At 46.4% G+C, this 10813-nt stretch overlaps 1 long non-coding RNA gene across 1 annotated transcript; it reads left to right on the top strand.

Annotated features, from left to right (window-relative positions):
- Positions 1–2590: 2590 nt before the first annotated feature.
- On the top strand, positions 2591–8430 carry LOC144105359 (uncharacterized). Its single transcript, XR_013308776.1, has 2 exons — positions 2591–2695; positions 8134–8430. It is a non-coding gene; the product is annotated as an uncharacterized LOC144105359 (long non-coding RNA).
- The last annotated feature ends 2383 nt before the right edge of the window (positions 8431–10813 follow it).

Raw genomic sequence — 10813 nt, 5'->3', positions numbered from 1 at the left:
GAGCGGTGGTTGTTAAAGCTAGTGTGCGCATCTTCGCGGGTCGCCGCTAATTCGATCGAGGGAGAGGCACTTCAACTTCCTATGCTGTCCAGTCCGCGGGCCCACAGAACGCCACTCAATTTGGTGACGCACGAACACGTGATGAGCGGGCCGCGTGCGAACGGTCCGTTGTGTGAATCGGCCTTAACGTGCACTGACATGCACAGTACACGGAACTCTAGAAGTTCGCCTTCATCGAAATTCAATCGCCGCGGCCAGGATCGAACCCGCGTGTTTCGGGTCAGTAGCCGAGCGCCATAAAGACTGAGCCACCGAGGCGGGTCTTTCAAAACTAGAGGAGGCCTCATGCACCCAAAGGGAAGTCTGTTTCACTTGCTCCATGGCACTGAGATGGAATTTTAGAAGCATGCGGCTCTGATAAATTCCTATTTATTGACGCTGGACAACATGCCTGAAAACTAAAAGTTAATAATAATCATTGGTTTTTGGGGGAAGGAAATGGCGAAGTATATGTGTCATATATCGTTGGACACCTAAACTGCGCCGTAAGGGAAGAGATAAAGAAGGGAGTGAAAGAAGAAAGGAAGAAAGAGGTGCTGTAGTGGAGGCCTCCGGAATAATTTCGACCACCTGGGGATCTTTAATGCGCACTGACATGGCACGGCACACGGGCGCCTTAGCGTTTTGCTGCCATCGAAACGCAGCCGCCGCGGTTGGGTTCGAACCCGAAAACTCCGGATCAGTAGCCGAGTGCCCTAAGCACTGAGCCACCGCGGCGGATCAACTACACGTTCCAGTTCTCCTCTTCCGACCATAAAGAGGAAATTATGTCAGCCGTGCCACACAATTATGTTGTCATGAGAATGAGAAAATTTTGCAAACTCCAGAAAGCTGGTGCGAAAAATAAGGCGCACAGGAGCCGCGTAAGCTGTCCAAACTTCAGTAGGGAAAAATTTGGCTCTTTTTTGCTATTTAAATGGTGGTATCATGAATACCTTGATGTGCGTGAAATGTGCGCTGGTGACTTTTTTGTTTATGCACCAAAAATTTTTGTTCTAAAATTTGTATTCACCGCCAGTTTGTGTACATGTCAAATAAATGGCAAGGTGCACAGCACCTTCGTGGTTTTGCTGCTGGTGCTTTTAGGCGACCTAAATTTATATGGTTAAATGCGTAGCCGTTTCAAAAAACCAGGCGAAGGGATATTTTTTTTCCACCGCCTTATCGTGTACCTGTAAGCCTCTGCAGTTTACTTCCAGACGTGATGCTTGTTCTTCCGTTGTGCACGGTTTTGCCTTCCCGTCTGGCTAAGCCAGGTGCTCTGTAGTAAAATGTCCACTGTTATTAAACGCATATTGCAGAAAAGGCATAGGCTGCGATAAATAATGTCAAGAGACATTGCGCTCAACTCGTGTCTTATGCTCCTATTTGCAGCGACGAGCGCGAACGCTGCAAGGTGCAGGACATGCAATAACTCGCGGAACATAAGCATTATTCATTGCAAACAGTTCTCAGCCTCAGCCTTACCCAACATTGATGCCTACTGCAAATTGAGTACTGTATACGCGCGTTATTATAATTTTTTTCGCTTCCGTATCCGCTTTCATTCATCGTTCGAAAACTGAGGCCCCTTTGCGTGTACCGCCATCTGTCGAAGACGGCGCGACATATGCGCTATTTTTTGCCGCCTGCGCAGCCTTCGTCCGGCCACCATGCTTGATCTTCCACCATGGTCAAGAGCAAGCAGCAGACGCTGTTGTGGCTCCAGTTCGGGGGGAAAACTAAGCGGGAAGCCCGCCCCATTCGCCACCAATCGGCGGAAAAACAGGTTGCTGGCGGCAAAGAGAGCCGCTCGCCTCGAGTAAATAGATTATTTAATTCCTGTAGATATACAGGGAAGAAAACGCCTTGGTCATTAACTGGAAAAATCCGGGAATGCGGCGAAGCTTACAGTTGAGGCACCGCCGCCTCCGGGCTGTGCGAAATGTTTACGAGCGAGAAGCACAACCAGAACCTGTGCGCTTGTATAATACAATTACCGTCACCTCCTTCAGACTGCCACAGCCCTCGTGACCTCGCGTACGTGCCATCTATAGGTTAGCAAGAGCGACTAGTTTTTCCGCTCCAGTTCCCAACCTACCGCTCTACGCGTGCGCTGCTCAATCAAAATCCAAGCCGCGACGGCACATTTCACTTCTGAGCACGAATGCTCTAGCACAAAAGTACCGCGTGATTCGTTCTGAATCATCTTCTTGGCCACTCATTCGGGGCCTAGGCACGTTGTGCTATCAGTGTAGATTTCTTTTTTTTTCCTACCCATGTCGAGCATTTTAGGTTCAAGCGATGTACGAAAAAGTATGGGGGGGGGGGGGGGGGCGGGATATAAATAAGATTTCTAGAAACCACTCATGGGCAAAGCCTCTGATAAAAAATGCCATAAACTGTGCTTTCAGCGCGGCGTATTATGGACCATAAAACACAGCTTTCATTTCTGAAAAGGTGTTCTGACAGACGCGGCAAAAAAACTACAGCAGTTATTCTTTATTTTCTTCATGCTTTTTTATGTTTTGATTAATCAGATTCAAAGAATCTCTGCCGCACAGTTGGAAAAAAGAAACGTTCTGCGTACCTCTCATCTCGTAGTGCCCGAGGATTTCTGATCGCCTTTTGAACAGCCTCCCGTAAGTTTCTCAAGGTAAAAGAGTTCCTTGCATTCTGGCATATTACATATTAAATTTCGTTCTTACAGCGCTGCAGTTCAAGGCTACTCTGGAATACCTGAAAAGAAGAAAAAAAGCCGATTGCTTCATAAACAACAGCAATTTTTTGTGTAGGGCGTCAGTGGTAAGACCTGAGAGAGCCCAGAAATCCACCTCCAGTCTATCGAATCGAAAGCAGGTGATGTGCAAGAGCACTGAGAAAATGCTTTGAACCTTATACTTTTTGGCTTCATCATTCCTAGGAAGCATCCTAGCTAGCCCATATTAAGTTGGGATGACGCAAGCTGACTATCAATCAAACAGATATTCTGCGGCAGTTATTTCACTCTTATTGCTTCAAAAGATACAAAACAAAAAGAAATTGGCACATACCTCTGAACGAATGAACATTTTATTAGTTTTTTCACGACCAATCGCGATGAAACTAAATGACTTTCGATAAATTTTTCTAAATTTGAATATTCCGCTAAACGAGAAGAAAAATTATTTCCAGCTGTGTATGAGCACAAATACAACACATCTCTATGCAACATTCCCTTTATTATAGCTTGCCGGCATCTCTCAACCCGATTCATCGAAAGGTTCACGGATAGCATTGTTTACTTCAGTCACGGCCGGTCTCGAGAGGAGCGCGCGCTCTCTCTTACGGCCTGTGCAAGAGGGGCAGTTGCGACCTACAACCGCATCTCTCCGGCGGCGCTGCGAGCCAACCCTCTCCGCTTGAAGAGAGCCGCTGAAATGTTCGCTGGAGGCAGCCTCGGCGCGCGCTGGTTCTCACACCTTGCACATGTTACTGAAAGGCTGCTCCCAGCGTTAAACAAGGACTTGGCAACCGTGTCTTATGCAGCCATCGCTATATGTGCATACAAGGGAGGGAAGTAGTAGATGGACGTCAAAACATTGAAGTTGGCATGCAATGATGGCGCATAGCTCGGGTGGATCATTTGGGACTGTCTCGAGTAAAAGCGAAGCAAGGTATTTTAGTAAAAACCAGGGTTAGGAAACATTGATTTTCATCTCAAAGGCAGGCACAATGTCTGTCGGTACTTCAAAATGTATTCTGACAATAACAGCGTTTGCCGCTCCAATGCGTTCAAACGCACCTGTTAAATCTGTTCGCACTGCACGAAACACAATAGATAAGACAGATAATTTGCTCTTTGAAACTCTGACAACGTTTCCCATACTTGAAAGAACTTACAGCAATAACAAGAACTGTTTGTAATGAATTATACAACATTGTCGTGTGACTGACAGTTCCGAGTGAGGTCGTTCAGAGCCTGAAATGCTTTCGCGTTGGTTTATGGATAAACCCAGAGGGCTTGTCATTTTGGTCTGTCAATTTCTTTGTGGAATTGACGAGAAGAATTCGGAGAAACTTTTCAGAGAGCAGATGTGCTAAGCGTTTGGCGTGGCTCCTGTCAACACCTTCCGGGCAGCATAGGAGGGGATAAAATCTTCAAGAAGTGGCTCAACAATTAGTTGCAAGGTTTCAAGAATATTCGATCGTGGAAGATCCTTGAACGCCTTTTCAAAAAATGCCAAAATAATGTCCAAGAGCGCTAGAAATTCTGGCTTTGGGTAGTAAAGTTCACCATTCTCCTGGGCACGCAGAAGTTTGTAAAGGGGCTGCTAGTCTTGTTCGTCGTCACAAGCATAACGCAAGCGTCACACCCAAGATCACTGATAAGTTTGGCAATATAGCCGCCTACGTATACCAAACCTGAATAAGCAACAGACGCAGGCGGAACTCAAAGGTGTGCTCGCAGGGCTCGCAGGTGTGCTCGCAGTTCAACTACATCTTGGGGAACAGAGGCGGCCGGTTCTTCAGCGTCTTCACCTTGATTAGTGGCTTCTTTCGATGGCAGTGCTTTTTTCTTTACTATGTTATCCAGAGCTGCTGTAACGGCTCTTGCGTCCAGCGCGTCGTTACCTCCGCACATAAAGCGCAATTTTCCGAACAATGCCTCGACAGGATAACTGTTGAACTTTCTAGTGAGAACGTATTTGACGCCTCTTCTCAGTAGAAATTGAGCTACCTCCACTGTGGATTTCGTGGGGAAAAATTAGGGCACTGTACGTTTCCTCTGTGAAGTTTCTAACGCCAGTGGCGATGGAACAGTCTTAAATATTTTTCACGTAGCTGCAAAACTCAGTTTGCAGCCACAGTAGCCGGAAATCATCTTCCATGGAGATGGGCATTTTGCAGTCACGTCCCTTTTATGTTGTGTCGTGAATGTCGAGCCATTTCTTCATCACTTTCATGAACTAGATCATAGATGTTGCGTCCTTGAAAGCAACAAGAATGGAGCTTACTCGCGAGTTCTGCTTGAGGTGTTCCAGAGCCGCGGTGACGTGGGGCTAAAACACCTGCACGGCGCGTAGCGTGTTCATTTTCTCAAGGTTTAACGGATACATATGCTTTCGTGTCAGATTTCTGGCCAACTTTACCCTCATTTCCTTCTGGTGCTCACAGTTTCTGCGCAAATGCACCGCTGATGACGCCAGTGCCGTCTGTGAGCTCCCGTTACAAAAATTAGCTGCGGACATTCTTGAAAATATGGCAAGGATCGAAGCGTAAAAAAAATTACTCTTTCATCGTCCTGAGGATGCTTCACTATAGTTGACAACGAACCGTTCCCAATGTGCTTAAACATCGTTCTGTTGACTGAGTAGTTTTCCGTAACGATACGAATGACTACAAAGCCGCATTCCTCAGCTGCAGAGATGACGTCCTTCGTCCACGCATACAAGTCTCTCCCGCTAAATTGCTTTGTAAAGTAATATGAACATGATATCTTGTACGAGGTGACCACTCCGTGGAGCACGAAACACAGCATTCGGTTAGCAAGCGTTTCGTTCTTGGTACGTGGCGCACTGTTTCCTGGCTTGTCTCTGATCCCAAAAACCACGTCGGACTTCCGATCATATATGCACTTCGGCTTTATTGCTGCTTCATCGATTATTAATGAAGCCATGTACTGTTTGTGGCTGAGAAGGGAACCCTCCTGCATTACCCTTTCTTTCATGGCGTAACTCATTCCAGAAGACGTTGAGCTGGGCCAACGTAGCGCTGCAGTGTGCACTTATGTGGCAGTGTTAGCAGAATAGTACGGGCATGATCATAACCCTTCGGTGAAAGAAATCGCCATATGACGCACACTCTGATTACTTCTTCGGGATAAGACTGGAATTTTTTCTGATATCCGTCCATTTGGTGAAGCAGGAAGACAGCCTTTTTCTCCCCCTTTTCAGCGTCTGAAGCACAATTTTTAAGAGATGAGTAGCGCTTGTCGTCGCGATATGTGGATACCACCTTCCTTTCTGCTTCTAGTTGCTCCTACGCTATTGAGACCTTGGAGCGATAGTACGCTAACTGTGAACGAAGCGTCGCTGTCATTAAAAGGTATCGGCTAACTCGCTGCGCATAGTTGTTATTTGTTTGCTTTTATATAGTAGCCATCTGTTTGGTTTCACCTTCCTGCGACTCTAAAGATGCATGCTGGCAATTTTCCGGCTCTGCCTTTCGTTTTGCTGGCTTCCTGGGAGGAGCAATGTCTCTGACCTTTAGGGTCCGGCGTGCTTTCTTCGCACTGGGTGCTAGGTAATAAGGATTCCCTTCAAATACGGCTGGAACCACACCGGGAACCAGTTTTCTTATTTCAGAATCACTTACGTAGTCACTCGCCAAGAAATGCTTGCTGCATACTGTAGTCGAGGGTGATTTGTCAATAATGACGGGATTCTCCCGAGAAATGTTTTTGTGCCATTTGGTGCACAGTTCCTGCTCAACTGGAAACTGGTGAAGCGACACACCGGGAGTCTTTCCGGACCGCGATTGACAAAACGGCACACAACAGTACACCATGGTCGCACTATAGCGAAGCTTCACTTCACAAGTTTGTGAGACGAGTATCCATGTGAAGTCCGACGCAGAAATTTACTGGGGGAGGGGCACTTGTCAGCATGAGGCAAGCGCATTGATTACTTCACGTGGGAAGCCTTTTGTTCACACGTTTAAGCACAAAACCAGCACTTGAAAAGATGGGCCCTCGAGCGTGGCGCCTTGCTGCTCAAAACCGGCTCCGGCGCCCCCGAAACAAGGGTTGGCTCGCTGCGCCCTCTCGCGGAGATCAGCGGTGGAGCAGCGCAGAAAAAAAATGCATTGTCCCTTTGGCGCCTGCTGTGGCCGTAAGGAGAGAGGGAAAGCGCGCGTCAAGACTGGCCTTGCTTCAGTACACACACGGTTAGCACTAAAATACCTGTATCTCAACCAAATCGTTAAATGATCCAATAAATACGCCTAGTGTGCCTGGCTGCTCCATTCCAAGTTATTTTCCTCCTTGAAATGTTTTGAGGCTATAGGTATTTCGCTCCCAGAAAAATCGAGAGAGGCCCTGACTTCATACTCCTCCTGCGTTAACCGTGGAGGCGCGGAGTAGATTTAATGGGCAGACATAAGTAGTCTTATTTTGAACACGCTGGCACTAACTCCGCCTGGGTACGATAGTTAAACCAAAATAGAACACTGACTATGATTTCCGAAGGCTAGCATCCGCTCTAAATTTTTATAGTGTCCTTAGCAGTACGCGAACTTCGGTGTGACCACAATGCGAGCGACACTCTCCAGTGAGACATGCCTGAGATATCCCCACCATTTGTAGCAAGATAGCTCTCTGATAATTGGCCTTACACTATGCTGGTGCACCACGGGTGAAGACCGCTTCGTGTGCCTTGTTTTCTGGTTGGGGGTCGAGTATCCTGCAGTTTTCGTCCAAATTACAGAACGCAGATAGATACTCCACTTCACCGGTTATTCATTCTTTCATCTCGAAAGGATTACGTCGTGCCAAATTGGGTTTTATTAAGTAAAAAAAAATATTTGTGTATTCCACAGCCAGAATAATGCTTCGCTCCAATAGTCACCGTGTACTTTTATTTTGCCCCCGATATAGCAAAATTTCTTCTAGGTTACTTTACTCGCAGAAAAGTGCCTAACATACACTGCAGTTTTGCTACCCCCGCTGCCCTCAAGCTTACCCCAAATGCTTCTGTGTTTGTCTTGGAGTCGCATTAGTGCCATGCAACATCGATGCTGGGTAGGAGACAATGCTAGGATGGCTGCAGGGTATGATTTAACGTCAGCTGCAGCAAATACACCCTGAGGCAAAATTTCAGATCACTATGGCCCGTGCTCATGGCGTTGAAGTGAGTTAAAGGCACACTCTCGAACATTTCGGTAAAGTTTGTTATTAATGGCGCTGCCATAATCACTGGCAAAAACCGTTCTAATGTCACAAGGACGTTTTATAATATCATCTAAAGAATGACAACAGTGTGTTTGAATTCTGAAGCGGCGGAGTAAATGTATAGGATTCAAATTAAAATCCTGCTCTTACCTGCTTTCTTACAGGTCTGCTCTGGTGTGATCGTGATCTTAACGAAGATGGTGGTGGGCCCTCCTCTCGTTACTATTGCCCTCACGTTCTGTGCCTTCCCCTCCGCCAAAGCTTGTGACCCTGAGGAGTGCACTTTATTGTGCCTGTCCTCATCTGGTCAAGAAGGGAGCTGCATAGCGGAAATGTGCCAATGTGTCCCGGATACAGTGACAGGTAATCTCCGGCGCCGACGCGGTACCGTTCCAAGTGCTCAGGAGGGCATCCGCTCTGCGATACATCATCTTAATGTAAATAAACAGATTTCTATTTAACAGGCCTCTTTTTACATTATTGCCATCAGTATTAAAACAATAATGCAATAATGCCAGCAATAATGCAATCTCCGCCTTCAACCCGCCACTTGTATGCACTTAAATCTAGGCCCGTACTCACAATCACGTGCAGCTTATAAAAAGCAGACACCAACACCGCTGCAAGGAATGCAGTCCCCTGTGCTCCGCTGCCAAATGAGCTTCAAAGTGTATTTTGGCCAATCAGACCACTAAAAAACAAAGAACTACTAATATAGTAAGTAGGGCGACCGTGACACGGGAAAAAAATCGCGGCGACGCTGAATGTACACCGTAATCAGTACAACGGAGAGCAGGCGCTCTACTAGTTTTCCATTGATACGATTTCAAATGAGCAGAAGGTCGCAAAGCGCTAAAGTCAAGGTGCCCTGCTCTAAACCGTTCCCTTGCACCCTGAAAGCCCGTGGAGCGAGTTCTTCTAAGCCCGTTCCGATTTGGTCAATTTTCAATTCTAAAGATGAAAGAGAATTTTTTTTTTTGGGGGGGGGGGGGGGGGTGTACACTAACGGTAGAGATAAGCCTTTTCGCCACTTTTTCAACGGATTTGGAGATGCCACAGATGAAACGACAGTACTTAGGAAACTTCGATTCTCCCGAAGCGCTCAGTGTTCATGTGCTTTAAGATATTCCCTGCCATAGAATCATATTTTTCCCAATAAAACGCAGTGTCCGAATGTGCATTGCACCTTGATATTTCCCAACGGCTAAGCAGTGCTTTCAGAGAGCAGTTGTCCGGCAATACAATGAGATTTCTGGCCTTTTTTTTTTCAGTGAATGAAACCACAATTTAACATGATTTTGTTCGTGTGATGCAGTGTTTTTACTAAAAGGAAACGGGTTAGGCTACTGTAGCAGAGCACTTATGACATCGCTTAAGTTCTAAATATGTGTAAAATACGGTGATCTATTTTCTCCATCTTTCACGACCTTCTGGCCCATTAGCGTGCTATACGGGCTCCACTATAAAGCTGAGAAGTAAACCTCGTTGATTTCTTACCATTTGCAACAATGGCACATAAAACAGAAAATTTATCTATCACGAAAGGCATAGATATGGAAGCTGAACACAGACCTCTGAAGACCTGGCGAAGGTTATCTCACGCCCATTTTGGCATCTTCCGAACACCTCGGTAATGAATTTTCGAATTTATCGATCTCCTTCACTCCGTAGTTATTAACCAGAACAGCCTCTAAGCAGAGCTCTGTTAGAAAACCCGTTCAGGTTTAAATAAAAGCACTGTGGACTCTCAGATCGATGGCCTGTATTGCATTTTTCTGAAAGTGGTCAAGGCCAGTGTTTACCGCAAGGAATGTGACTAGCACGCGCGTCTGGCCGCTGCGGAACTCATCCAGCAGGTTTCGCAACAAATTAAAAAGACTTCTTGAAAATGCAATGTGCTAGTTATGTCCACATAGTGAAATAAGCCATCCAGAACGTGAAACCTTGAAACGGAGCAAACTCAGAAGAATCCTGCCAGAAAACCCTTGCCACGCCCATTTGTAGAGAACAAATTATCACTCTGCATGATCCTCCTACCTTGCGGCTGATGCTACGTTGGCCATACGAATTGACTATAAAGTACCGCTACAAAATTAAACAGTGCGAGAGCGCAGGCCAACGTTTCAGAACTGAAGAGACCATACTCAATAAAGTATTATTATCCGTGGTCTATTTCGCGTCCATTCGGTCGTCTGTCATGGTCACGCATTCATACCCGCGTTTTTCAAGGGTATGGAGCAAAACACTCGCCCAGTGGCGTTGAAAGCGACCGTACCTTACAATTGGGTGAACGTAGAGGCAATATGCCATCAATGCTGGCGTGAATTGCAGTGCTGCGTCAAAAGGAGGAGATCGGACGCGGTCACTAGCTGCCATTGGCTGCGATATAGAGCCATGGAGCGGTGAGGTCATGGTCGCTAACAATTTGATAGCCGGGTCACTGGCCTCAGGCGCTTCAAACCCGCGGGTATATCTGAGTAGCAATTCGCATAGGTGCGAATGGACGCGGAATGAACACCGCAAAAAGGGCAGCTTGCGGAAAACGGCCCCAAGAGTGGGGTTTAAAGTACATGGATTCGCCTGTCTGAAAAAATGCTAGTGCCATGCTTTAAGAGAGCTTTCCAGGTACCGTTATATGTATTTCATCTGTAGGCATATCTTGTCCAACGATTGAAGACAAAAAAGAAGAGGAAAACTGGTTTTGACCTGCTTTTAATTTTTCCAGGCCTACTGTCGTGCTTTCAGTGGATATTAAGTTCATGTCCAGTGTTATCATCGCTCATACCTTCCGGATTGCATTTACCTTTTGAAACGTCGCCAATATTATATGCAGGACGCATACCC

This window comes from Amblyomma americanum, chromosome 9, assembly GCF_052857255.1.
Source record: "Amblyomma americanum isolate KBUSLIRL-KWMA chromosome 9, ASM5285725v1, whole genome shotgun sequence".
In the NCBI taxonomy this organism is placed as follows: Eukaryota; Metazoa; Arthropoda; class Arachnida; order Ixodida; family Ixodidae; genus Amblyomma; species Amblyomma americanum.
Note: the sequence above shows the minus strand (reverse complement) of the source record. Positions and strands in the feature narration are given on the sequence as shown.